This window comes from Lissotriton vulgaris, chromosome 6 (genome assembly GCF_964263255.1).
Source record: "Lissotriton vulgaris chromosome 6, aLisVul1.2, whole genome shotgun sequence".
Lineage (NCBI taxonomy): Eukaryota > Metazoa > Chordata > Amphibia > Caudata > Salamandridae > Lissotriton > Lissotriton vulgaris.
In genome coordinates this window covers 398700135-398727242 of record NC_141694.1, presented here as the reverse complement: position 1 = coordinate 398727242, position 27108 = coordinate 398700135, and the positions used below count along the sequence as shown (strand labels likewise).

At 40.4% G+C, this 27108-nt stretch overlaps 1 protein-coding gene across 1 annotated transcript in view; it reads left to right on the top strand.

Annotated features, from left to right (window-relative positions):
• CSMD1 (CUB and Sushi multiple domains 1) overlaps positions 1-27108 on the top strand; it is a 3932590-nt gene that overhangs the window by 909900 nt on the left and 2995582 nt on the right. The window lies entirely within an intron of this gene.

The following is a 27108-nucleotide window of genomic DNA, read 5'->3' as shown; positions in this document are numbered from 1 at the left end:
AAATACAATGTATGCACAATCTACTTTTAAACACCCACAAATATAAGTTCTTGGTTCGATAATTGCACACCCGTTTCTCCAGTAAATTGTACCCTATCAGATTCTACAATTTTGAAGTGAAGAAGACCGTTGTATTAGGGATTGTTTTCAGCAACCTATGTATTTTACAGTCATATTTCATCCTCTTTCCACTTCTTAACTTTAAAGAACACCAAAGTTAGCAAGCTCTAGTTTGGCAGCAAGAACAAAAAAAAAAGAGAATGCAAAGCAATACCAGTATTTTATAAATGACACTGGAACACATACCAATGAGTCAAATCAACGATCATTGACATCTGCACCTCAGACAACAGATTAATCCATCTGGTGCTTTTAATATTGAGAAAATATATAGTAAGTTCCCAAAGTGCTAAAAATATTCAACTGCACGCCTCCTACATGTGCCTAATAGCCACCCTTCCTACAAGGTGGAGTGGTCTCAAATAATCCATGGTAGTACCTAGCAGTGTGGGAAATTAGTTTTTGCATCAAGCAACTCATCCATGGTTTCAGAGCTGACAAAAATATTTCTCAGACTCTTGGCCTTGCCAAAACAGAAAAGCAAAAAAGCAAAGTGCCATACTTGTGAAATGCCCAATAAAAAGTGCTGTAGAAAAAAACGCATGCCTAACTGCTAATCTCTGCAAGACTATCTTATCCTAAGAAGAGGATGGTCAACCTTCATAATGTCATGGGATAAGTAAAGGACTACATTACCTTGGATCAGGTAGGTATTCCTCCTGTATACAAATTACCAACCACTGAGGCAATGACTTTCATAAAGGCCCTGAACAGCATAGCACACTGGAAATGCTTTTTGTACACACTAAGCTGGGACCACTGGCAAACTTGTTGGGTCAACAAGTATGGCAGGGATCATGAAGAACTATGCAGGCAAAATCACTTGTATATCGGAACTTGAAATGAAACTTGGGGATATACTTATTTTAAAACCGAGTGCCAGGCAGATGTTCTATGATGTGTGAATAAAAAGGACATGGTCATCATCTTGGGAGACAGGGAAGGGATCCACACCACACTGCATCCCATTCTCAAATGTCATTCTCCAACACCAGTCCCTAAACAAGTCCTCAGCCAAATCATTAGCATCACTCCTGGCTCATGGGAGGAAACAAGAACATAGTAGCTTAATTACACATTGGTGTCTGAACTCCTTTGCTTATGTTGGAAATGCAAAGCAGTACTTCATCCCAAGAGATCCATCACCATGCTATCAATGTGTTGACAATCGAGATCGCAGGAGCTGAGGTTTCACATGGGATAGACATACCCATAATGACACAGGTCTTCTTAAGTAGATCGGAGGAGTACCAATGGGATTGAAATACCAATGGAGGACATCTCTGCCAGAAACACTCATTAAATGTGATGAAATTAGTGTACTTTGCAAAGCTTTTGCCTTCTGTTCTCAATATTAATTTTACTCAAATCCACTTTAACATATTTAATACATATGCAAGATTAAATTGAAAAAAATACTAGGGAAAACACTACAGACCTTACCTTTGCCATCCAACTTGGGAGGAAATAACACATTGATCAGAGGCATTCAAGATGTACAGCTATTGTTGTTCATCGAGTAAACTGACCCTCAAGTACCTGTTTTCACAGAACTATTAACAGAATCGGACATTACACCAAACCTAAACAGTGGTTTCTGACCCAAGTCTTCTTTCACTCTCTCACTGCCACTTGACATCACGATAGATGGCTTTTACAAACTTGTCACTAGAGTTCTCTACAAGTTGCTGGGCACACATTCTAAGAAAGTGAGATCAATAAACAGAAATCTCACATGGGAAGAAAGGGAATCCATAGAAAGTCTAATACAGAATCCAGACATTGCAATCTATGAGGTGGATAAGGTAGCAATATTGTAATAATGGACAATGCAGATTATATTAAAGAATTCTGTCAACAATTAACAGACAATCAAGCCTACAGTAAACTGGAGACCAATCCATTAAAGGACACAACATCAACATTAGAGCAACATTTATTGGAATGGTGTGAGCTATGTCTTATCACAGTCCTAGAATTCTAATACATGTTTAATCTCACTCTTACTGCACAATGTATCTAAAGTCTACCAATGGTTCATGAACCATGACCTTTTCTTCCATGTAGGTGTCTTATTTCTGCTACATAATCCGCTATTGAATGCTTATCTGAATACATAGGTTTGTTTTCTTCAGCAAGTGGTCCAGAATCTCTTATCATTCATACAGGATACTTAACAAGCTTAATGATATCCAGTGTTGTGAGGATCTTACATTTGTCACCCTGGATATGTACACACTATGTATGTGTACACTCAAAATTTATGTTTTATAAGGCATCAAACACTTCACATTCCTTAGAGACACCACGATGTACCAAAACACTCATATGTTACTTGAGATGATTGCCCTTGTACTAGATAATATTTTTTTTCTTCACCTTGACAATTGGCATCAGCAGTCATAAGGAGCAGCAATGGGTTAAAAATTGTTCCCTTCCTATGCTAATTTATATATGGGATGGTACAAGGCCTGAACTAATCGAACACACTTTGTAGTGGAGAAGGATTCTCAACTGTGTTTTTATGATCTGGGCAGGTAGCACAGATTTGATATTAAGTCTGTTTGACCATTTTGAATAACAATAACTTTAACATTTCCTTTACACATTACTACAAGAAAACCAACATTGAATATTTGAATGTCATCCTATATGAGGATAATAACACAATGGGGTTCAGGATCTATTGGAAACCCACCGCACACAATCCTTGTTACACACATCTAGTTTGGCTCCTCAAATCCAAGTTTTAAGCCATACCACTGGAAAAAAACATTTACGACACAACTTTACCTACGACAGAATATTAACAAAGAACTCTCAATCTTGGAAAAAAATATTTTTAGCCAGAGGCTACCGAAGTGCAGAATTATATTGAAATTGTCTATGGATGATACTCTCTCCCTGGTGGTTCCTAAGAAACCATTAATAACACACACGAGTAGCAGAAGAGTATGGGACATGATATGCAGCAGATATCTTGACATACAATAGAGCGGTTCAACTCACTCATGGTAACCAAGCTTACCTAAAGGTTTATCCCTGTTTTTCTTGCAATGTACGCCCCATTTCACAGAACAAAACCACTTTTTTTCCAGTGCAATACCCAAACAGTGTTCCTTCTGTAACATTTCATTAATTGCAAGGCCAAATATGTTGTATATATGATTTCATGCCAAGGTAACCCAATCTATTTTGTTGGCACTATCCACCCTAATAAAGAAGGTATACATGAATGCCATAATGTATGAATAGATGCCAGATGTATATGCACATTAACAAATGGGGTTATCCCCATTCAGTTTTCACAGCTTCACTGGGGCCAAACTTAGCCAGATACACATACACATTGGGGAATGGTAATGATATTTAGCAAATTTTGTTTTTAACTCTGGTATACGGGGCTATATTTAGAAATGTATCTGTCTGTATAACAATGTTATACATATAACGTTAATATGAATAAAAACTCCCAAGTCATTTCAGGATGCTTTACAGTTAAAATGACATACCAATTTTAACATACTCTTTTTTTAATCTTAATTTCTCTTTACCATATAACTATGAATGTATAACTTCTCACTCTATAATGGTCACCATTGCACCAGTACCGCCTCTTGTTTTGACTTGCGTGATATTCAATTTTTTCTTTTTATTATTATTTAATCCTAGTCTGTCTTCACTTTTTTCTACCTACATTATCTCAGGATCGACTTTGGAGCCACCCAATTCTTTCACACTCAAACTAATAGAACAAACAGGTCTGGACTAGCTGCCTAACTAACCCGTATTTTGATGCAAATTTGTTTCACATAATTTCAATTTGAATATTTAATAAAACTATTCTCTACTAAGATATGAGGTTTACCATAGCAGTATGAACTAATTTTGTCACTGGTTAGTACTCTTTATGTTCCTTTTTGGAACTTTGACAGACTTAAACACATGGGTACAGACCTCTGTAGACACTCATTACAATATTTTACTTCTCTTAAAATTACTGATATCCCTGTCTGCAAGCACAATAGGACTATGAACAACATACCCTGTATCTCTTACTTACTGGTTCCTGTTAGACATGGGGGTCTCTAGTTGGCAGAGGTAGGTACCTTTGTCAAAATAGGGAGCTTTGCTTCTAGTCAGGGTAAAGGGGATATACTTCTAAAATAACCCCTGCACACCCCCTTGGTAGCTTGGCACGTGCAGATAGGCGTATGTCAGTGGCAGTGTGTAAAGCATTTGTGAACACATACCGTAATACAGTGAAAATACTACAAATGGGCATCACAACAGTTTAGAAAAATAAGTAATATTTATCTAAAGCAAACAAGACCAAAACAACAAAAATCCACAATACCGTAATAAATATATGACTTTCAAACTGTAGAAATAGTTTAGTACAAAGCAATTTGCAAATGTAACACTTTTCACATGAAGTACCTTGGGTTTGTCAGGCACATAAACAAAAAGGGTCGCAGGGAAGGTGATGTGTTGGTTCCTTACAGTAAGGGAAGGTGATGCGTCAGTTCCTTTTTCTGGGGGGAGGTGATGAGTTGGTTCCTTACTGCTGCGCAGGGGAGGTGATGTGTTAGTTCCTTACCAGAAAGGAGGTGATGCATCGGTTTCGTACTGCTTGGGGAGGTTTATACGTCTGCTTCTTACTGCGTCCCCCCATTATGCAACATATCTAGGAAGAATAATGGGTTCTTGCAGCCGCACACCGGGGCTTGCGTCAGATTCGGTGCAGTGATCTCAGACTTCGGTATCAGTGCACTCAATGCAGCATGCAGCGATTTCTCGAGTCGTGGGCAGGTGCTGTGACGATTTCTTCGGCGAAGTTGTTGCGTTGCATTTCCAGCTCCCAACAGCCAGAACAACCTCCAGAGGCATAGATCAGCTACAGACACCTCTTGGCAGTTCAGAATTCCCAGCAAGGAAGCTCAGGGGAACTGGGGGTTAAGTCATTGTGTCCCTAAGACTTTGGATCAGGAGGCAAGCTCTTCTTCAAGCCCTTGGAGATCTTCCACCAGCTGGAGACACAGCAAACAGCAAAGTGCTTTTTCCTTTTCCTGGCAGAAAGTAGCCACTGCAGGCCAACCCCAGACAACAAACTGCACAGGGGCAGTATTCATCCTCAGTTTCTCCAGCTCCTCTCCTTGGCAAAGGCTCTTCTCGATTTCCCGGAAAAGTCTGGGGTGGGTCCCTCTTGTGATACAGTAAATCTCTTTGTTCTTTCCTGGCCCAGGGCTCTGAGCCCAATCCAAACCAGTTCTGAGGAGAACTTTGCCAGTGCACAACAACCTCCATTGTCAGTGTGAGCTCCGACTCCAGACATACCACAGGAGGGTGGAGCCATCATTGTGGGAGGCAGGCACAGCCCTAATCAGGTGCAGGTGCTACTCCTCCCACCACTCCAAATGCAGACCAGGCCTATTCTGCCTAGCGCTGACTCATCCAGGCTCTCTGGAGCCACTGAACAGCCCTTGTCACTCCTAAGCAAGACAGTAAATACACATCCTAGCAGAGCCACACTGAATGACTAAGCAAAAAAATACTTACTTTCTAGAAGTGGTATTTTCAAACACAGAATTTAAAAATCACACTCACTAAAACATTCATTTTAACATTCTGAGTTCAGGTGCACTAAACTTTATTTTCATACCTTGTTCCCAGGGGTAGTTAGGCCTAGCAAACGCTCAATTCTATCCCATGGGAACAGATAGCCTTGCAATAGTGAAAAACAAAATTGGCAGTATTTCCCTATCAGGACATGTCACACTCAACAGGGAATGTCCTGCCTTTCAGATACACTGCACTCTGCCCACAGGGGTACCTTGGGCCTACCTTAGGGGGTGATTACCATGTAAGAACAGGGAATGTTAGGGCATGGTAAGTGGGTGCACTTGCCAGGTCGACATGGCAGTACTAGACTGCAAACAGGGTCTGCAATGGCAAGCCTGAGCTACATTTACAGGCTGCTAATGTGAGTGGCATAGTTAGTGCTGCACGCCCACCAGCAGCATTTGATTTACATGCCCTGGGCACACACAGTGCACTGTACTAAGGACAGACTAGTAAATCAAATCAACCAGCTAGGGAAACACCAATCCATACATACAATTTATAGGGAGAGCATATGCACTTAAGCACTGATCAGCAGTGGTAAAGTGCCAAGAGCCATAAAACCAACAAAAACAGGTCACAAACAGAAGGCCACAAAGCAAAAAATCTGGGGATAAACCCACTGTAAAAGCCAGGTCTAACAGTGCCTAACCTAGTCCCTGTGTCGGGTTCGCACTCCATCACAGTTGGCCTGAACATTTTACTCTGTCCCAGTCTGGCATGACCTGAAAACCCATGTAAGCCCTTATTCCTTCTCAGCACTATTTTATGGTTTATTCTTTATAAATTCATATCTCGACTTTTACTTATTGGATTTTTGTCATTTTGATCTTGTTTTATTTATATAATTAGGTTTGAATTGTCTAACATGGCATGGAGTCTTATTCTGGTGTTTTCACAGAGTCACTGTTCGCAATGTTGCACAAATACTTTTCACATTGCCTCTAAAGTTAAGCCTGACAGTTCTGTGCCAAGCTACTAGAAGGTGAGCATGTTACATTATTGTGTGTTTGCGACATACCATCACATAGATTGCGGCTGCTGTTTGACTAAGGTTCCCTTCCCAGTCAATCAACAACCACACATCTAATAGGCACCCATAGGGAGCATGGCAGGTGGGTTAAAAAAACACTTCTAGTTATCCCCATGAAGATAGGTGCAGTATCATGGTTCACCCGCTTGCAATGGGATTTTTTCCCCCTCTTCAAATGGAGACTTGTTCACCTCAAGTGAAAGACAAAGTCACACTTTCAAACCGTTGTACTGTCTTCTATTAATGTGCTTTAAGCGCAGATCTAAATTATCAGAGTTTATGCATTTGCTGAGGACAGCACATTATTTGTGCACCGGCACATTTTGCGTCAGGCACAGTTTAGGGTGAGCTTTGGCATTAACAGATATAATGTGTCAATATATATTCAGGACCAAATGAACATTCTCTATTTTCCTTTGTCTAAAAAAATACATGGGAGACCAGAAACTTTTAATGAATGTCAAAGGGTGAAAGGATCATTCCCATCCAAAGAGAACTGGTTGCATTTTATACAATTTATTGGTTTAGAAAATTGTTAGAAAGGGCTATGGCCAAGCTGTGGCTAACATATATGTTATGTTATGTCATTTGAATCTTGATATAGCGCACAAGTCATCCCCAAAGAGACATCTCAGTGCATAATTGGCAGGTAGGTGTAATAGAGGCAGCATTAGAACAAAGAGATTTTAAGGTGTTTTTATTAAATTCAGCTATTCTAGAGCACATGCCAATGAACAGAGAAAGTTTGTTCAGTGGAGTGGGCCTACATAGGAAAAGACTCAGCCTCCATAATTAGTACTGTGAGTCCATCTGGGGCATAGAAAAGTTTGGTTGCTTGATTGCAGGTTCCTGCTAGGAACGTTAGGGATGAGCCTATTCTGGAGGTACGTTGGGCCTGAGCCTAAAAAGGAATTAACAAGGAAATAAATGTCAGGCAGAGCAGTTGAAACAGCGCTCTCTTGTGAATGTGGAGCCAGCTTAGGGCTCTCATTTTGGGGGCAGATGGGGTCCTTGGAGGCAAATTTTTTACAATACACACAGCAGTGTTTTGAACGACTTGTAGTTTTGACAGAAGGAGTTCATTGGAGGTAAGGAACCAGGCTTTGCCATAGTCTAGGGGACTGATGACTAGAGTCTGGATGTGTGTTTTGCGTGAGCTCAGTGGAAGCCATCTAAATATTTTTTTGAGAAGACGGATAGTGCCAAAACAGATGCCACATGTAGAGGATATTTGGTCTCACATTGAAAGTTATGAGTATGGCTACATTTCTTGTGGTTATACTGGGCAAAATGTTGGGGCCCAGTTCTGGCACCAATCTTCTGTCCAGAGACTCTGAGCTTTCCTAAACAATAGAATTTCTGTCTTGCCTCCATGGAGTTGAAGACGGTTAAGGGACATCCAGATGGCACACTCCTGCACACAGGTAAGGAATCGCTGTTTGACATTCTCGATGTCCTGCCCAAACGAAGTGACCAATTGAGTATCGTCTGCATATGAAAATGTCCCAAACCCAAAGGATTTATTTGGTTGGGCTAAAGGGGCTACGTAAATATTAAAAAGTGTTGGGTTCAAGGAAGAGCCTTGAGGAACTCCTTTGTTCAGGAGGATAGTCCTGGAATGGAATGTATCCAGGAAAACTGTTTGGACCCTGTCTTTAAGGAAACCCACCAAATAGTGAATGGCTGATCTCTGGGTACCTATCCGCTGAAGATGCTCAACCAGGATTGAGTGTGAGATGGTATTGAATGCTGCTGATAGATCAAGCAGAACCAGCATGGCTGAATGTCCATCTTCAAGAGATAGCCTAATGGTATCAACTGCTGAAAGTAGAGCAGTCTCAAGGTTGTGGGATAGTCTCAAGCCTGACTGAGAGATATCCAGCAGACTATTGTTCTCTAAGTAGGACATGTACTGTTTGTTGAAATGGGTCTCCAAGATCTTTCCCAATAGGGGGAGGAGAGATAGGGAACGGTAATTGGTTAGGTGCTTAGGGTCAGCAGTTGGTTTCTTCATGATGGGTGTTACATAAGCTGCTTTCCATTGTCTCAGGATCGCAGCTGGGGCCAGGGGTTGATTACACAGTGCAGTTATGGCTGGGGAAGAAGAGGGGAAAAGAGTGTAATAATGTTTTGAGGGCAGGGATCGGCAGGGGCCCATAGTTTTGCTTTGGCTAGTAAGTCCAACATCTGGGTTAGAGAAATTGGCTTGACCCTTTCAAGTGGCGCTGAACTAGAGTGTTGCGGGATAACAATGGATCAGTTGGTCACTCATTCAGTCCTGATTAGGCAAAGCTAACTTTTAATCCTCTGTATGTGGATAAAATGTAAATCATGAAACTTGGCTGTAGCCTCACGGTCTCTACGCACTGAAGGCACTCGACTATAGCAGTCATAACAACAAATAAGAAAAGCCTTGCTATACTACCAAAAAGGCACTTCCTTATTTTATTGGTTTGTACAATCGGGCCTTAAACTTGTATCTGTCAAATTTGGATTGTCGTTATATCTATTGGCATACCGAGAGGCCGAAGACTTTTAAAGTTGCTTCAGAAAAAAGCTTGAAATATACGAATTTAGGAACGCAATAAATTATCACATTATATTTGAACCTGTATGCCACGACTGGGGCACTCAAGAAAAAAGTGCTTTTGTTTCTTTGTGTAAGCCTTCCTTTGTTTCACGAGTGCATCCTGTGAAATACACTTGCCTACAAAGGTGAACATCATTACCTGACTGCATCCCTTTATGCACTCTGTCATGGATGGCTCTTATAGAGAACGTCTATCGTCACACCAGATTCTAAATCTGGTAACTCACAGCTATGATGTAGTAATAGTTGATAACAAAACGTGCTATCCACTGTTGCTGCATCATAAAGGCCTTCCAGACCAGGCTGAGGGGGCTATCTGAGAGACTGCTGGTGCAGTGCTGCTTGTCTGCGTTGCATGAAAGCAGAACGCACAGCTGTGGTGGGTGAAGGAAAGCAGGGAAGGAGGTGGGGGCTGGTTAAGGATAGTAGGTAGGGTGTTTATCTTTAGCATTTGGCTCAGGGAGGAGAGGCCATGGTTATTGATGGTCCCCATGACTCCTCTGTAAATCTAAATGTTGGCAACAGTTCTCCAGACACTCTATGCAGCTCTAAAATGCAATTCAATATCTCTCTGAAGTGGGTCATCCTCGGAAAAAGAGGTGAGTGGTTTGGCTCTCATTCCATTGTCGTTTTTGACCTCCAACTCATTTGTGTTTGTGCTTCAAATACAGAGACACAGGATGCAAAACATTTTTTCGATCTAGAAGATCCGATTCCATGTGGACTATATGCTCTGGCAGTATAGTTCAATGGTAGTTCAGAAAAGGATTTCTTTAGAAGCATCAGAAAAATCAGACGCCTCTTCTGCTATTCCTTAAGGGATAGTGTACAATCACAAAACAGTAAGATGTTGATGTGAGCCTTAACGATTTCGCACATCTCACAAGCAGTTTATACGATGGAGTCATCACCCTTTAAACGTTGTTTGTATCCCATGGCTAGGTCAGTGCCAAATGTCACACAGTACCACTTTGTGACTGTAAAAGCATATCTATTTTACAGATGTAATGGAGAGCAGAGCTGCGAATAAAAAATAGTGTGTTCTTTCATCCATAATTGTAGCTGGCAGATTCAAAAGAGGAGGGTTACCTTGCGCATTCCAGTTGGCACAACACAGAATTCCATACCTGAGGCACAGAAACATTTTATCTACTAAAACAGGCAAAAGGAAAAATACTCTCTTCAAATAGCAGAATATTCAATGTTAATTCTATAAATTTTCTCTCTCGATCTGTGGCAAAAATAGAGGTCTAGCAAATTTGTAGCTTATATTTTCCCATGCAGCAGCTTTTAAAGCTGTAATTCATGAGTTTTGAGAAACAAAATGAAAAGCGCCACAAGTTCAAATTGCTGCTCTGAACATACTTAGAATGCTACCTGCAAGGCTAGAGAGAGTAAGAGAGCTGGAAAAGGGATGTCTGTGACAATGGCTCATTTATCGCTGGACTTGCAACCCTAACCTTTTTTTTTAAAGAAAGAAAAAAAGTCCTACAACTTCTTTGAACTTGCTAGCCTGGACCGGTTTATCCCCAAGATTTACCATTAGAATGAGGACTATCCTTTTACATGAAAAAATTAAAAGCCTCAGGAGCATAACGAATGCAGATATTCCATGACTACTCAGAGCGGGGGTGTTAATGACACACTTTTGCATAATTATCTCCTCTGCATTTTCATGTTCTGCCCTGATTCCAAACACTACGAGAAAAGGTTCCTTTTAAAGACACGCGTTGTACACTTTTGATATCTTTTCTTCTCCTGGTGCAAAAAACTAAAAGTAGAGAACAGCATGATACAGGGATCTATAGTTGAAGTTTGTTCTGTCTATCATCATTCCATGTCAATACAGCAAGTTTCTGTTGTACATGCATAGTAGGCCATCCTTCCGAATTCTAGAAAATGAGTGCAATTCAATTTTGTTGAAGTACCTTATTTTATTTACAACACTTAGAAAGAACAAAAAGGTAGAATGATCCGCCTAAGGTGCTTTACTTTTTAGCCTGGCTTTGCAGTTGTTCCTGCAATGTTCTCCTCCACTGCAGCAAATCCTGTTCAGCGGCTCCTCATGGAATGGGTATCCAGCCTCATGGAACCCTCTTCAGCTGCACTGTGCAGCTTCTTCTCATTAGAGTTTTTTGTCTTCCAAAAAAGTGACAGAGTTGAAAAGTAGAAATGTTCACCTTGAAATCGCCCAGTGATTGCCTGATGACAACACCACCTCCTCGGACACCTCTGGCTGGCTTGCAGAATTTTATCTTCTCAAAATGTTTTCTTCAAAATTTCTTTTAAGTCCAAAGGTAAGCAGAGAATGGGACCCACCACCTTGTGTATCTGAATTACACTCCATTGCAAGCAGACTTAACTTTTGACTTTACTCCCATCTCATGTTAGTAGATGTTCTTGGTTTAAGTGTTATCCCCAAGGCTTCATATCAGGAGGTCAGCCAACAAGCCCTTGGAGTTACTGTGGGTTCGAGAGTGCAGCAGAGTGGCAGTCCTTTCAGCAGCACAGCAGTACTTCTTCCTGGCAGAGTATTAATAGGTCCAGAAGTGTATGGAAGTGGTGGTGTCTGAGGTCCTTCTTCTATACACAGTTCTGCCGGCAAAGTGGGGAGAGCTTCTAGACACATGTCATTAAAGTGCACAGATGCCCTGCCAGCCCTGGTTCCAGACTAACTACAACAAGTATGCAGGTATATTTGAGGCTGTGCCCATATTCCCCCTTTCATCCTGCCAGCCTGGCTCATCAAGTCACACCTAAGCTCCCATTGTGTGTGGCTGTCTAGGAGAAACACACAAAGCCCAACTGCTAATTAGACTCAGCCATGTGATCAGAGACAAGCTGGAGGCCCCTAATGGCTCAGGCAAGAAAATGCCAACTTTCTAAAAGTGCCATTTACTGAATTGCAATTTGAAAAACGACTTTACCATAAGTTAGGATTTTAAATTAGGTTTCCAGAGAACCTTGAGGCAGTTAGATCTTCGCATTTGAAAATTATACTTATAAAATGTAATAAGGTAATAAGGTAATCCCAATGTTATCTTTGGGAGCTATAGGCCTTGCAGTAGTGAAAACCTATTTTGAGAGTTTTTAACTAAGAGAACATATAAAACTCAAGAGTTTTTGTCCAACCCTTTAAACACGCTGCAGCCTGCCCTTGGTCCTATCCAAGGCCTACCGAAGGGGTGAGTTACATGTATGAAAAATGAAGGTTTAACCCTGGCAAAAGGTTTATTTTGCCAGGTCGATCTTGCAGGTTAAACTGCACACACATGCTCTGCATTGGCAGACCTGGGACATGTTTAAAGGACTACTTAAGAGAGTGGCACAATCAGTGATGGATGCAGGCCCACTATTAGCCTTTAATCTACAGGTCCTGGGTATTTGTAGTGAGCTTTGCTTTGGATGTATACGTTCATTAAATATGTCAATTGGGTCTAAGCCAATTGCACAACATTTAAGGAGAGAGGACAAGCACTTTAGTACTGTTTAGCAGTGGTAAAGTCCAGAGCAAAAAGGGGAGGAGGAAGGCAAAAGATTTGGTGGTGACCCTGCAGAAAGGGCCATTTCCAAAATGTTTCCTTTTGCCTCTGTCCCCCCGAATAATTTTGTTACCCCAGTCTCTCTCACCCAACTTCCACCTTGGACTCCCCAACTCATTTATTTTGTGACAGGGCCACTCTCTACTTTCCCTTGTGTCCTTGGGACTCATATATTCAGTGTCTTGCTCGTTTGCTCATTCAAACTTCTTGTCCTCACATCACCACATCTCCACACGCCTCAGTCCTCTGCTTTTAGTCCTTTTTTGTGTCTCACCCTTGGCCCCAGTGTTCATGTGAATTCTTCATGTGACGTCTACCAATTCCTATTCTTATTCTAATTACGCTTCAGTCCACAGTCTTAGTCCCCCATTTGTCCCCTAATTTGCTTTAATTTATCTTATGCATCATGTTCTCTGATTCATATAATTTCTCAAACTTTCATCTTACATGTTTTACTTCCTCATCCCTCTCTTTCCTAATCCCTCTTGAACTTGGATACCACTCATACTATCTTTTTCTTGTTCACTATATCTCTTTTTTCTTGAACGGCAATCCCCGATCATGTATGGCAACTCCTAAAGTCTTAGCAAGTTCATTGCTAAAGAGCTCTGTGCCAGCTAAAAGGAACTTCACTCGTAATTCAGTGGAATCTACCTGTTGGCTCAAGAATGTCTCCTTTGCCTTATGAATTCATGCAGTAAAGAAGCTAAACTAACACATCATTACTGCATTTCCATTCCCACTGTTTGCTTATTCGGAAATGAATCACACCAGAAGCAAGAAGTGGCTGTGATGGGGGGTGGGGAGGATAAACCATTACCACTTTATCTATTTCAAGGATTGACTTCTTAATCTCTAAACGACAGTCACATCTCAGTTACATAACCTAAAAATAACTCACTTTTTTTGGTATAATTAAATGATTCATAAATATGAATGACAAAAGTGTTTTCCTGATGTGATATTTTATGTTTTACTTACTTTCTAACACTTTCAAAATTAATTTATAACTAGGTTTCAAATTGGTGTTACAAAAGAAGTACTATTTTAGTGAAGACTTACAGTAGTTATGTTTAATGGCGTCATCTCCTCGCTCTATATGTAATTCTGTCTAAACAGGAGTTGTAGCAAAGCACTGTGCTAATGCCCATTTTAAATACTTATTTAAAGAACGCAATAATGCATGATTACCTGCAAATGTACCAGCTAGAATGATTAGGAAGTCAACTGCCAGATTCACTTTCTTTTTTTGTAGAAGAAGAAGAAGTAGAATATTCTTTATTGTCCGATTAATTAAAATCATTACAATAAAACAACAGTTCGTGAATCAGAGCAATTTCTTACTTTCCTTAAAGATAATAAAGAAGTATTAACAAATCTTTATAACTGTTAGAAGTACATAAAATATCATAAAAAGATATTTGGTTCCTAACCAAATAAATCAATACATTTCATTATTATTCACCTTACATATTAATAAACCAATTAGTACAAATATTCTTTGAGTGCCCTGTCTGTTTTTTTTTCATCAACCCCTAAAAAGAAGTAGAGCATACAGTAACACATGTTTGGTCCAGTTGTGTTTTTAATACTTACAATATAAAATACATCCATGCTTCTTAAAATTTCCCCAAACCTCAGATACTTTATAAATTTAATCAAGTTACATTACAAGTATAGAGTAAAAATAATATAATTGGATTCATAGCCGCTTTCAATTCTTATTAAATGACCACAACGTCGTCCTGACCAGGCATGCTTTTTTATAGTTTGCTCGTGATCCAATATTTTTGATACCAATTTAGTTGATTGATTTAAAATCAGTTTAACAATGGTTTTATTTCTAATCATATTATCAAAATGTTGGAGCTTAAAAGTATTCAAACTTTCCATTAAGTATGACCTCCATGGTCTTGTACACTCCTTATTCATTTCTTGCCAACACATATATGCAAGGGACTCCGGGTCCAATAAGTAAAGTGAAAATACCCTAATAACTTCACATATGGACAAGAATATCAAATTGATTACACCTACTCAGTGAAATCCATTAGGCTTAAGACCATTTCAGAAGGACGATCATGCTAAAAGCAATATCATGATAGCTGCATTTAGAGTTGTATTTAAGCAGGGAAAATAAATAGGGCCATGTATCAACAGATCTGAAGTTCCAGTATTGACAATTTTAGATGTACTATATTACTAAATAGGGTTATGCATTAAACATCTATGTAGTCGTGCATAATGAGTCAAACATAATTAAAAAAAATAAAATGCAATTTGGAACATCGGGCAATTTGCATAAGTTGCATATTAACCAGATACGAGTGACTACAAATGTAGTGTAAAATGTATCAAAGATTAGTTTATTTATAACTGGGTAATTTTGACAAAATACCCCCCTTTAGTCGTTTGTATTCCCTTAATTAGAACTCTTTTTTTACCATGTATGTACTTCTCACACCGTTATACCTTGTTCAATGCGCCGTAAGACCATTCATGACCCTACCATGAAAAGTTTTGGTTAAAGCTTTGTTTATGTTTAGCAACGTGAAAGAAAATGGGCCGTCATAAAAGTATTTAAGATTATAGGGAACCATGGTACAGAAGTACTCAATTACGTACTCATATCATTTTGTGAGCATGCCCTGATATTATTGTTATATATTAATCATCCCAGGTTATTTCCTTTTTACTCAGAATTTATTTGCTGTGTGGCCTATTCCCAAAAGCATATGAGTATGTGGAAGAATACTACATGAGTATCACATTATAATCTCAAAAATGCCATTGTGACTATGCCTCATTGTAATTGATGCAGATAATGAAGTTGCATTGCAACAAAGAAGCCCAATAAATCTGTCATGTGCCTTACTTCACTAGTGTGCCCAATGCAAGTGGGCATAGACTAGCAGTTATTTCTGGAAAGTTCTTTTAAGGACAAAGACAAGGATAACAATGTGTGGTAGCTTGTCTTCTGAATTGACAGAGCCTAGCTAAATCTATGTAATGAGTAAATAAAGAGATGTTAGGTATGGACTTAAATATTTTCGTCTGCGACATTTTTCGTTGTTTTCGTTGTTGTTGCTGGCATCAATGCTGCTACGACTACTAGTCTGTGCAAGAATAATAATACGAGGCAACTACCTGCCTTAATAAAGTTACGAAAGGTATAATTTTAGTTTTTTTGACTTACGCTCCTTTAGGAAATAATGAATGGATTTAAAAAAAATGTGTTTGAAAAAATAGTAGATGCATGTTCATTTCGTGGGCACATATGATGGAGACCAAAAATTGCACCCTGACCCTCAGTAGACAAAAATAGGAGTTGGTCTAGGCAAGCACCTCAATCTCTGGCTGACACAGTCATAATGGAATACGGATTATATTATCGAACTTTTCAAGGCAATTGAGAGTGTTAGCATCAACATAATGTGCTGACCACATTCCTTATGGAACTCTGGATAAGACATTTTAAATAAACAGAAGTAGCAAAACGGACGTAAGTACTTCTTTTCAGACCTTCTTCCGATGTTTATTCGAGGCAGAGGTGGCAACCTCGAATCACTTTGCCCACCTAATAAGTTAAGCAGCTAGCTAAGTTACTTAAAAATGAAACTCCTTTCATAATCGGAATTATAACACCAATTATCAAGAGACTTTACAGAAGAGCAAGAAGCACACGAACATGTAACATTTGGAAAGTAAAACGGAAAGGGAAGGGTGTTTTGGTATTAATGAAAGGCATTATAATTTTTATGGAGGTTTGTAGGACAATATACAATTCTAATATCTTCAATAATAAATTCTTCTCTCTAAACCGTCTTCAAAAGATGTACTTTTTAATAATTCCAACTATTATAGCCTTTGGTTGTTTCCACATTGTGCCACTTCACTGTGCCATGCTGAGACAAGACAGAAGGAGATCAGAACAAATCTGTGATATGCTATCCAGACCAGGAGTTGAGGGGCTTGGGCTGTCAGTGTCAATAGGCATAATAAATAAATAAAAACAATGAAACTATGATCCTGGAAACAGAAGGCTGTCAGGGCATTCCCCAGTATAAAGGTGGTGAGCTCAGGAAAGGAATTTTGGGCAACAGCGATGCAGGTAGACCAAAGAGATTAATGACACCACACTATCATCTAAAATAATTGGAGTCTCTTAAGGCTATGAAGAGACTGCTCACACTGATTGCCTGACTTCTTTCTCACTTCTATCTTACTACCTGCTATTCTTTTATGCCTTTACTACAGCATTTAAAACTGAACATACCTTCTATTTCAGAATAATAGATCTGGCTACAGACTATACCTGGTAAATTAAAGTTGAAGCTTCAGTGTAACATCCTGAGTCAAAACTTGTTATAGACCAGATCACTAAGTGCCCCGGATGTATCAAAGAATCCTACATCCCTTATGATGGCCTCTCTCATGCAAAGTCAAACACTTACCTACTGCACCTAGTGCAGGGGCTCACCTGTTCTGGGACATTGACCATGGCAGTGCCTGCTCTACTGGTGAAAAGATAGACCAGGGCATCCCTTTAGGAGACTGGGTATTGTAAAATGTGTCTGGTTCATGGCTTACAATATCTAATGCAGGTATTACAATTGGGCAAGTGTATATCAATTACACTGCAAACCTCATACGACATTGAAGGTTACTTTCAATCACTATAAGGAGATTTAGTTGACTTGGGTGTGGTAATGTGTGAGGATGATATTGATAAGTGGCTCGTGACATTGTAAAATGTGTTTTGGAATGTAAGATAAATGCTGCTGTTTGGTTCTGTGGGACCAAAGGCTGGCTACTAGTTTTCTAAGAGGCAATTAGTAGAACAGTCTGTGATGTGAATATAAGTAAGGAGCATTTAACTATGCTACATTATGTGTCTCTTTTGTGTGTAATTTTCTATATCCAATTCCTATCCTTCTCTCTCAGATGTGCCCTATTTTTGTTTACAACTGCCTCCCTCATGCAAAAGCAACAGTCTGTGTTAGTGTTACAGGGATTTGAGAGATGCTTCTGTTATGTATGTCATCTACTTTTTATCCCCTTTTACTTTGTACAAATGCAGGCCTGTTGGTTGTGCTCCTGTTATGCCTGTATCCTTCTGGACTTCCAATGGATTGTCTTGGCAATATCTGCAAATGTAGCTAAAGGGGGATTTGTATATTTCTGAAGGTGTTCCGCTTTTGGCATGTTGATGGCACAGAGTGGCACAAAATGTTGGGGATTTTGAAAAGGGCTCTGGGTGCATGGTAGACCTATGAAAACAAAAGAGAGGAGTATCACCATAGGATCAGGTAATGGTCCTAATGGAGAGTGGGGAGATGAATGAAGTCAGAAGGAAATTGTTCCTTTTTTAGAAGACCCCTCACTCAACAACCTGGTTGGTGACATGCTTCATCATCGGGGCCCCACCCGGACAGCCGAGTGCCATCCGGGTGTGCTGCGACACCTGAATTACAGTGGAGCTGGTAATTTTTGTGAATGTGGTGCAAAATAGTGATGTTAAAAATTGGCACAGTATTCCTTCAATAAAACTTTAATATGAAGTTACTGGACAATAATAAAAACAAGTTAAGATATCAAAGTAGGTTAAATTGACCGACTATATCTCTGTGAACGTGCTTGGGTCTACATGTTTCAACCTTTGCAGGGAATTTTCAGGTTTTTGTCAGGACCGAAAAATATATACAGGAAGACCTGGGCGGTATGTACACGCTAAGGTACACCCTACCTTCGGTCCTCAGAACCTAACTGTTACGCACAGTCAGGCGATTCGACATCCAGAATTTCTGGAGTCAGGAGAAAATATACCTGTGGAAGGAAAAGAACAAGACACAAATATTCAAATACATGCCTGTAACGAGGTATCTCAAGAAGTCATTAGCTTCATGCTATCCCCAAGGTAAGTGGAATAATAGTGAAATAGGATTTACATCACTGCCGTTGACTGTATCAGTAAGGTGCGCAAAAGTGTGCAACTATGATAAATACATGATGCTATCTGCTGACACCTGATTAAACAGCACATTCTCTTTCATATATTTATTGTGCCTATTGAAAACACACGTGCCAAATAAACACTATCAATAGCACCTGTGTCAGTACATTATATGTTCCACTGTCACGCATTCTAGTACAGTGGAATATACATGCTCACAGATTAACGGTGAGCTTCATGCATGTAATTAAACTGATCAGAAAATAGGCTTAGTATAAAAATAGCGATCGCTATGTTTAGAAAGGGTAGGGAGTTAAGGAAAATGCTTACTCAAAAATCGAGTAGGTCGTGCCTCATAGGAAACGAGGACAGGATGGTACTTCCATGTCTATCTAAAGTAGGGAGACAAAAGCGCCGGGCGTGACCCTCGAGGTAATGGAGCCCCATTAAAAGCTAGAGAAGGTTAAAAGCGCATTCTCTCGTCGGGGCTTGTCTACTCACTGCGACCGGAATGAAAACAAAGCTGTTATGCCTAATCCCTGTCCTCTGGATCCTCAAGGGTAGCCCGGTACGCAAACTCCAGTGAAATAAATGGAGTCTTCCAGGTGTGGGCGTGTCGAAGTGATCACATGGGGATGTGACGTGGGGACGCATAGCGTTGTTGTTACGGCAACCTGGTGTGGATAATCAGACCTGGCTTCCCGGGTATCTACGGTTACAGGAGTAATGCCCGGTATGCGCAAAACAGTTTTAAAGTTCCAAACGGACTCAAAGAGAATAAATGACACCTAGTCAGTAATTGGACAAGCGACAAGATTTCTATCGCGTGCAAAGAGGGTTCGTTTCAAAGAGGGGTGAAACGTGGGATTCATACAATGGCATGAGAGGGAAAACGTCTCAGGAGTAATGCCAAGTGGTTGCAGGAGTAATGCTCAGTAGGTACAAAACAGTTTTAAAGTCACAAACGGACTCCAAGAGAAGTAAAAGGACGGAATTCGCATCTAATCAGTAAAAGGAAAAGCGACAAAAATTAAATCGCATGCAAAGATGGTTGGTTTTACAATGGGGGAGTCATAGTTGTGAAACGTGGGACTCATACAATGGCATGAGACGGGGTATCTATCCCCTAGCGCTGGAGGACGGTGTTCCATGCGATATTATCACTGAGCCCATTTCTGTGGGTAGAAAGTCTGTAGATCCAACGCTGTTCCTTTTCGAAGAGACGCTGTTGGATTCTGGGTCCAGACTTGATTTGCTCAATCACTATCCATTTTAGGTTGTTGGTAGTGTGATTTTATGCTAGGAAGTGTTCAGTCAATTTTGTCATGAATTTTCTGCATCTTATTGTGCTACGATGTTCACAAATTCTCAGTTTAACCTTCCTTCAGGTCATTCCCACATATGACAAGTTGCAAGGGCACTTTATTAGATATACTACATTCTTGCTATTGCAATTGGTATGTGTGCGCTGGTTCCACACTTTTCCAGGTTCTAGATCCAGTGTTTTCGTGTTATCAGTGAGGTGGAATACACTACAATTTCCACATTTGTAGTGGCCCACCACACTAGGCATGCCCCAGGCCATAGTGATAGTTTGTATGGACTCTTGAGTAGTGTGTTTGGGGCCTGTATTCACGAGTGAGTCTTTTATACTGCTGGACCTTTTGAAGGAAATATGGGGTTTATCCCAGTGCAAGTTACCTGTGTTCAGAATGGACCAATGTCTATTGACTGACTTTGTCATCAAGTTCGATACTGTGTTAAAGGTGGTAACACATGTCAGGGGAATGTCCATGTCCGTCTGTGTTCTCTCTTCGAGTAATGCATCTCTAGGCTGACTGCGTGCTCTTTTTTGAGATTTCTTCAGGATCAGTTCTGGATAGCCTTTTTGAGAACGTTTTTCAGTTAGAGTGGCTACCTGAGAGCGGTAATCGTTGATTTTGCTGCAATTGCGGCGTAGTCTTAGATACTGCCCGTAAGGTAGGTTTTCCCTCAGTGGTCTCGGGCGAAAGCTATCAAACCTCAGTAAATTGTTTTTTGCACTGTGTTTATGATAGGTGTTTGTTTCCAAATGGCCATTTTCCTTTGTTATAACGATATCCAAGAAGATCATTTTGTCAGGCTCGATGGTGTTAGTAAACCTTAGGTTTTGATCAAAGGTGTTGATCCAGTTAGTAAAGTTCATTAGTGTTTCTAGTGGTCCCTGCCAAATGGCAAAAACGTAGTCTATGTATCATTCCAAAACATGATGTTTGAGGAGAAAGGATTATTGTCATTAAGTATGAATTTTCTCTCAAACTCATGCACATAGAGTCCTGCCACACTGGGGGCAAAAATACTGCCCATTAAGGTCCCCCCTATTTGGAGGTACAAGGGGTCTTCAAACTCAAAATAGTTACGCTTGAGTGCTAGTCTGGCACATTCCAAGATGAAGTCCTTCGGTGTGTTATACTCCCACGTTACTTCATTGAGGGTTTTTTTAAGGACTTTCAGAGTGTCATCCTGTGGGATGCTGGTGTACAGGCTCTCAATGTCAAAACTGACTAGAATGGTGTTGTCATCCACAGTAATGTCTTTTAGCATTCTCAGAAGGCTCTTAGTATACTGAAGATACGTTGAGGTTTTTTGAAAACGGCGCAAAGTCCCTGGTGTTAGAACTGACGAAATTAATAATGGAAGGAGAAACCCCGAACCTTATTGTATCAGGAGATTTTAATATGTTCCTTTCAAAGATCAAAGGAAACAATCATCCAACAGGCAAACAAACAAATCTATCCAAAAACCTACTTGTAGATCTAACAAATCTGGGCCTAATATCGATAAACGGACGATCACCGGGGGATCGACCCCAAGCAGCAACTTTCCGCAACTCCAACTCCAGCTCAGCGATCGATTACACCTTTTTATCTTATTCGCTTTTCGCATTAGTATAAGATTTCTAAATCGGCACATCGGATTGTAGCGATCATCTTCCGCAAGAATTGACACTGAGGGCACATGGGACAGCACTAACAACTCCAACTGATGTGCAAAATTTAACGACCTCGTCAAAATGTAAAAGAATCAAATGCAAAACTAGTGACCCAGAAAAACTTGCGAAAGACGCCAAGATGTGATGGGAAAATGCCAAACCACTGTATGATAATAACATAATCGCCTGGGAAACCTTTCTGAAAACCTTTGGCCTAGCTAATTCCAAGACCAACCCCTCCGAAGAAATGTTTGCACCAACGAGCCAAATAAAACTACTCGCATGGCAGACAAGTAACCCAAAAATTCATCCTCTGACACCACAAACCTGCAAATTAACGCAAATAAAACCCGCAATCAATAGAACACTCCGCGGGCTGCGGAAAAACGGGAGCGATAACAACTTACCGACCAAATTGAGCTCATTAAAGATCAATAAGAACAAAATCCTGTGGTGAATAAAACAGGACTACACAAAAAAAACTAGGGCGAAATTGCTTTACGACTCTAGAAATAACAAAAGAGCGAGATTCTGGAACAATGTTAACAAAATAGAGAATCCTAACGCCATCGGAGTGAACTCTTACATAACGGTGGAGATCTGGGTAAAACATCTAACCAACAATTTCAACAATAAAACCAACAAAGCATATCAAGACCTAGAGACCCGGGAGGAGAGCACGAAGGCCACAAAGCCTCCAGTTGAAGAGTCCAACTTCCCAGGCTCTATATTACAGACCAAGGGAAGAATTGTGAAAGGCCGGAAAGAGGGAGCCTCAGGGCCAAACGGAACACCCCCCGTTCTCTACAAGCAAGAACCAAATTATTGGGCCGAGCAACTGCTCCTGCTCTTCTTAGAAATCTGGGTGGCAGAACAAATCCCGACCTCCTGGAAGGGATCAAGCATTGCCTCGATTTATAAAAAAGGCAACAGGAGCGAAGCCAAGAACTACAGGCTCATTGCCCTTATAGACATAGATGCAAATACTTTTCGGGGCTTCTACTAGAAGAGCTAACTGCTTGGGCGTCAAAGAAAAAATGAATCCCCATTAATCAGACCGGATTCCAAAAAAATCAAGGGACAACGAAAAACATTCTAGCCCTTTCCCTGTTAATAGATTCCACAACCAAAACATAAAAAACGCTATATGTGTGCTACATTGACTATTCAGCTGCATTTGATAGCATAGATAGAGGAAAACTCTGGGCTAAGCTCTCAAGCTGGGATGTTGACCCCAAATTGTTGAATCTACTGATTTTATTGCATACAGAAACCTGGATCCAAATATAACTTGGGACAGGCAATTGTCTATCAAGAGAAATACCGACTACAAAAGGGTTGAAGCAGGGGTGCGTTCTCGCACCGACCCTGTTCAATCTCTTTTGTCCGACCTCATCTTGGAACTTTGAACCAGAAGAGTACAGTAAACTAACATTTTGGAGCTAACTAGTGTCATGCCACCTTCTGACATATTCCACAGCACAATCCTTAGAATAGTGCCATAGGGATTTGCACCTTCACACTCATCCAACATCAAATACAAACATGGGGGCAGATTTACAAGAAACTGATGCATCTCTGCATTTTAGCAGAGATGCGTCAGTTTAATTGCGTCACGCAAAAAAAGACATGCACTACCATGGATGTGTCGCATTTACAATGCAGCGCACCGTGGCACAAGGATTGACAGATGCGTCACGCATCTGTTGCCATAAAGGTAACGCATTGCTGAAGTTGTGTCTCAAGCACGACGCAACTCCAGCAATGCTCAGGAATGCCTATTCCCATTGTGCTGCCTCACTCCTACGCCTGCTTCAAGCAGGCATAAGGCTTTGACGCAGTAGCGTTGTAGAAGTGATGCAATGAAAGCTTATAGATTTCACTGCGTCCCTTTTATGAGGCTTTATTGCGCCATAACGCCCACCCTGCATACATTATACCTGAGGCAGGTATAATGTGATGCAGGACTTTACAACTTGACGTATCTCCCTAGATGAGACACGTTGTAAATGTGTTGCATCGGGGCGCATTGTTTACAATGCCGCTGCATCACAAAAGTGATGCAACGGTGGCCTAAAAGTGTCGCAAGGGGCTTGTAAATCTGCCCCTTGGTATTTAATAGACAGCTTTTAGCTTATACAGATTTTCTGCTTTGGTTGATGTGTTTCCTTCCATTTATCTGGTCTTTAAAGCTGCCACAAACAACACTCTTTGAAATGTGGACCTCAAAAGTAAGCAGATATAAGCCACAAACCGTATAGAGAGTACCCAATGAGCTTAGAGTAAATCAGTAAGTGCCTCTTACTGCTTCGATAGCCAACTTTTCATCTGTGAAAGGGCACTTTTCTATTATTTCTTTTCATAAGAGTCAAGGATTCTTTTTTTCAAAGACGCTACAAGATTTGTTGCCAGAAGTTATACATTGAGTAGAGCATTTTCCAAGCCTTTGAAGCGCCTAGTCTAATCTTTGCCTAAGCTGACATCCACCCCCCTTTTCATCTTGTTTAGGGCATCCCTTACAAATACTGAGTCGTAGTGGTGTGTATTAATGTTTTCGACTGGAACAAGGTCACAAAACTATAATATTTTACTGACATTTTAAAGGAGGTGGCAACTCATTTGCAAATGGAAAGGTGGCCCCAAGGGACCTCTTCTACTTTGGAAATGGTGAAAAAATATTTTGAACACTAGGTTAATGGTCTAATGGAATCTTAAAAAATAGAAATTGTACTTTTTTTTTATTCAAATGCATCCCGTTTTCATTCATAGAAACTGGGTTGCATTTAAAGAAAAAAAAATCACAGACATGGTGCTCAGCAGATCACCATCAATATAATGGTTGTGATTCCTAGTGGTTCACAAATTGTGACCTACCTAATTATTATTCATGAAGCTGTTTGAATTGTAACCCACCACAAATTGGTAATTTGCAAATTGAACTATTAGCGCATAGGTTGCTTTGCAAATTACCACATGGTCTTAAAAATACTGGTCACAAATTGCGGTCAGTATTTTGTGACCAGTTGTTTGTACATCTGGCCCCAGTTGTTTGTGCAACTAAACAGCCCATCCAGCTCAACATTCAGGCAACTACTTCTCTATAACAATATATGTCACTAGAATATGTTTTTTGTAGAGGGGCAAAGATTCACATTTTAACACTATGGTTACCAAATTGAAGTAAACCATACAAACTATAGTAAATACCTAAATCGTGGAAGATAGCAAATATGAGGTAGCTTACCAGGTACCACGTCCGCCAACAGCACAAACAACATAGATCAAACAGAAATCTTTATCAACAAAGCATAGTGATAGGGACTTTATGAAGTCCTTGGTCAAATACAAGGATATAATTTTTTTTATAATGAAGCATATTTATGAGGTTATACTTCAAACGATTTGCGTGGAAAATAATTATAGACAACTACGAAGAAATATGAAAGAAAAAACCCATAAACGTCTTCTCAATTAGTCACGACCAAGTTTGAATTCGCTAGTTTAAAATACTGCTGCCTGTGGTACTGTTTGCACGATTAGCTATATATATCTTTACAAATATTTCCTGAAGATCTGCATTGATATATAGGCTTAAACAGGCATATCTTACCATTCCATAGTTTTTCAGTTCAATAGTGCAAGGATCTCTATCAAGGATATACCCTCATCTGGAAATATTTGGTATTTTTCATGTAATTTCCTAAATGAATTGTAATGAGAAGCAACTGTCCTTCTTGTTGACTCAAAATGAATCACAAGTAAACTTCCATAATCATGGCCAAAATGTCCTCTCATTTTGCAACCTACATATATTCCTGGCTTTTAGAGTCATAGCTGATGAAGTGACGAACTAGCTGGAACATTTGTACATGGATAAATTGAAATTAAAACTGAAAAACGTAAATGTACAGTACTTTATTTAACAAAGGAACACATATTTGCTGGGTGACCTAAGTAGAGATGTCCCTAGGAAACATGCATAATACAATCACTAATTGGGCACCTGGAGGTACAGTGGCATCTAAATTAATAGAACAATGGTGCTTTCATTCCCAAGGCACAATTCTCTGTGCATGACTTGCAGACCTAGCAAATTCAAACATATTCATAACTACAGAGTAACTCAAGCAAGCTTTTTGTCAGTAGCTGGTGTATAGTGATATCAGCAATGAACCGAGAAAAGTGGACTTCCAAATGCATTGCCTTGCTTTTAATGTTTTGAGTAATTAGCAAAGACAATAATGTATATATTCCTGCAACACCAGTGAAAATAAATGTGGTCTAATAGAGCATGTTCTAAAAAACGTGTATTATTAAACTTAGATTATCTCATACATTATTAAACAAATTGAGTTAAATTGAATACAAATCCAACTAGAGAAACCTTTTTTATATTACAGAGAAAAACAGGTGGTCTGTCCTCATAATGTCTATTTAGTTATAATTCTTTTCTCTGCGCTTTGACTTTTGATTTTGGTTAAATAAAAATTCACATTTGTAAAGCGTGAACAATCACCCATAAAGGTCTCTAGGCGCTGGGGGACATCGGGAAGATTAAGCAAGCTATTGCCCAAAGACACGTGATGCTGGGCTAACCTGCCCCCAGAGCCGGTGATCGAACCGTGATCTCCAGCGGTGTTCGCCGTGGTCGCGGTGCCACACCTCTCAACCCTAAACATTTGGGGGCAGATTTATGTTAACTGGCGCATCCCCAGGGATGCGCCAGTTAACATGCGCCACAGTGCGCCACAGCTGCGCCACCCATGGTGCGCCGCATTTATAATGCAGCGCACCATGGTGCAAAAACGGCACAGATGCGTGACGCATCTGTGCCGGAAAGGTGGCGCATTGCTGGAGTTGCGTCGCAAGCGCGACGCAGCTCCAGCAAGGCTCGGGGGTACACCATGTGCACAATGCTGCGTCAAGACCTACGCCTGCTTCAAGCAGGCGCAGGGTTTTGACGCAGCATTGCCCTGAAAGTGACTGAGTGAAATCTCATAGATTTCACTCAGCCACTTTCAGGAGGCGTTCCTGCGCAGGAACGCCCCCCCCCCTGTGCAGGAACGCCTCCTTATGGCGCAGTGCTTTACAACGTGACGCATCTCCTAGATGTGTCACGTTGTAAATAGGGCGCATTGTTTGCGCCGCAGTTGCGTCAAAAAAAGTGACGCAATTGCGGCGCAAAGAGGCGCAACGGCCACATAAATCTGCCCCTTGATACATAAGAGTCAAGCATTCTGCATATATATACTTTAAGGGATGATGAATTATTAACTT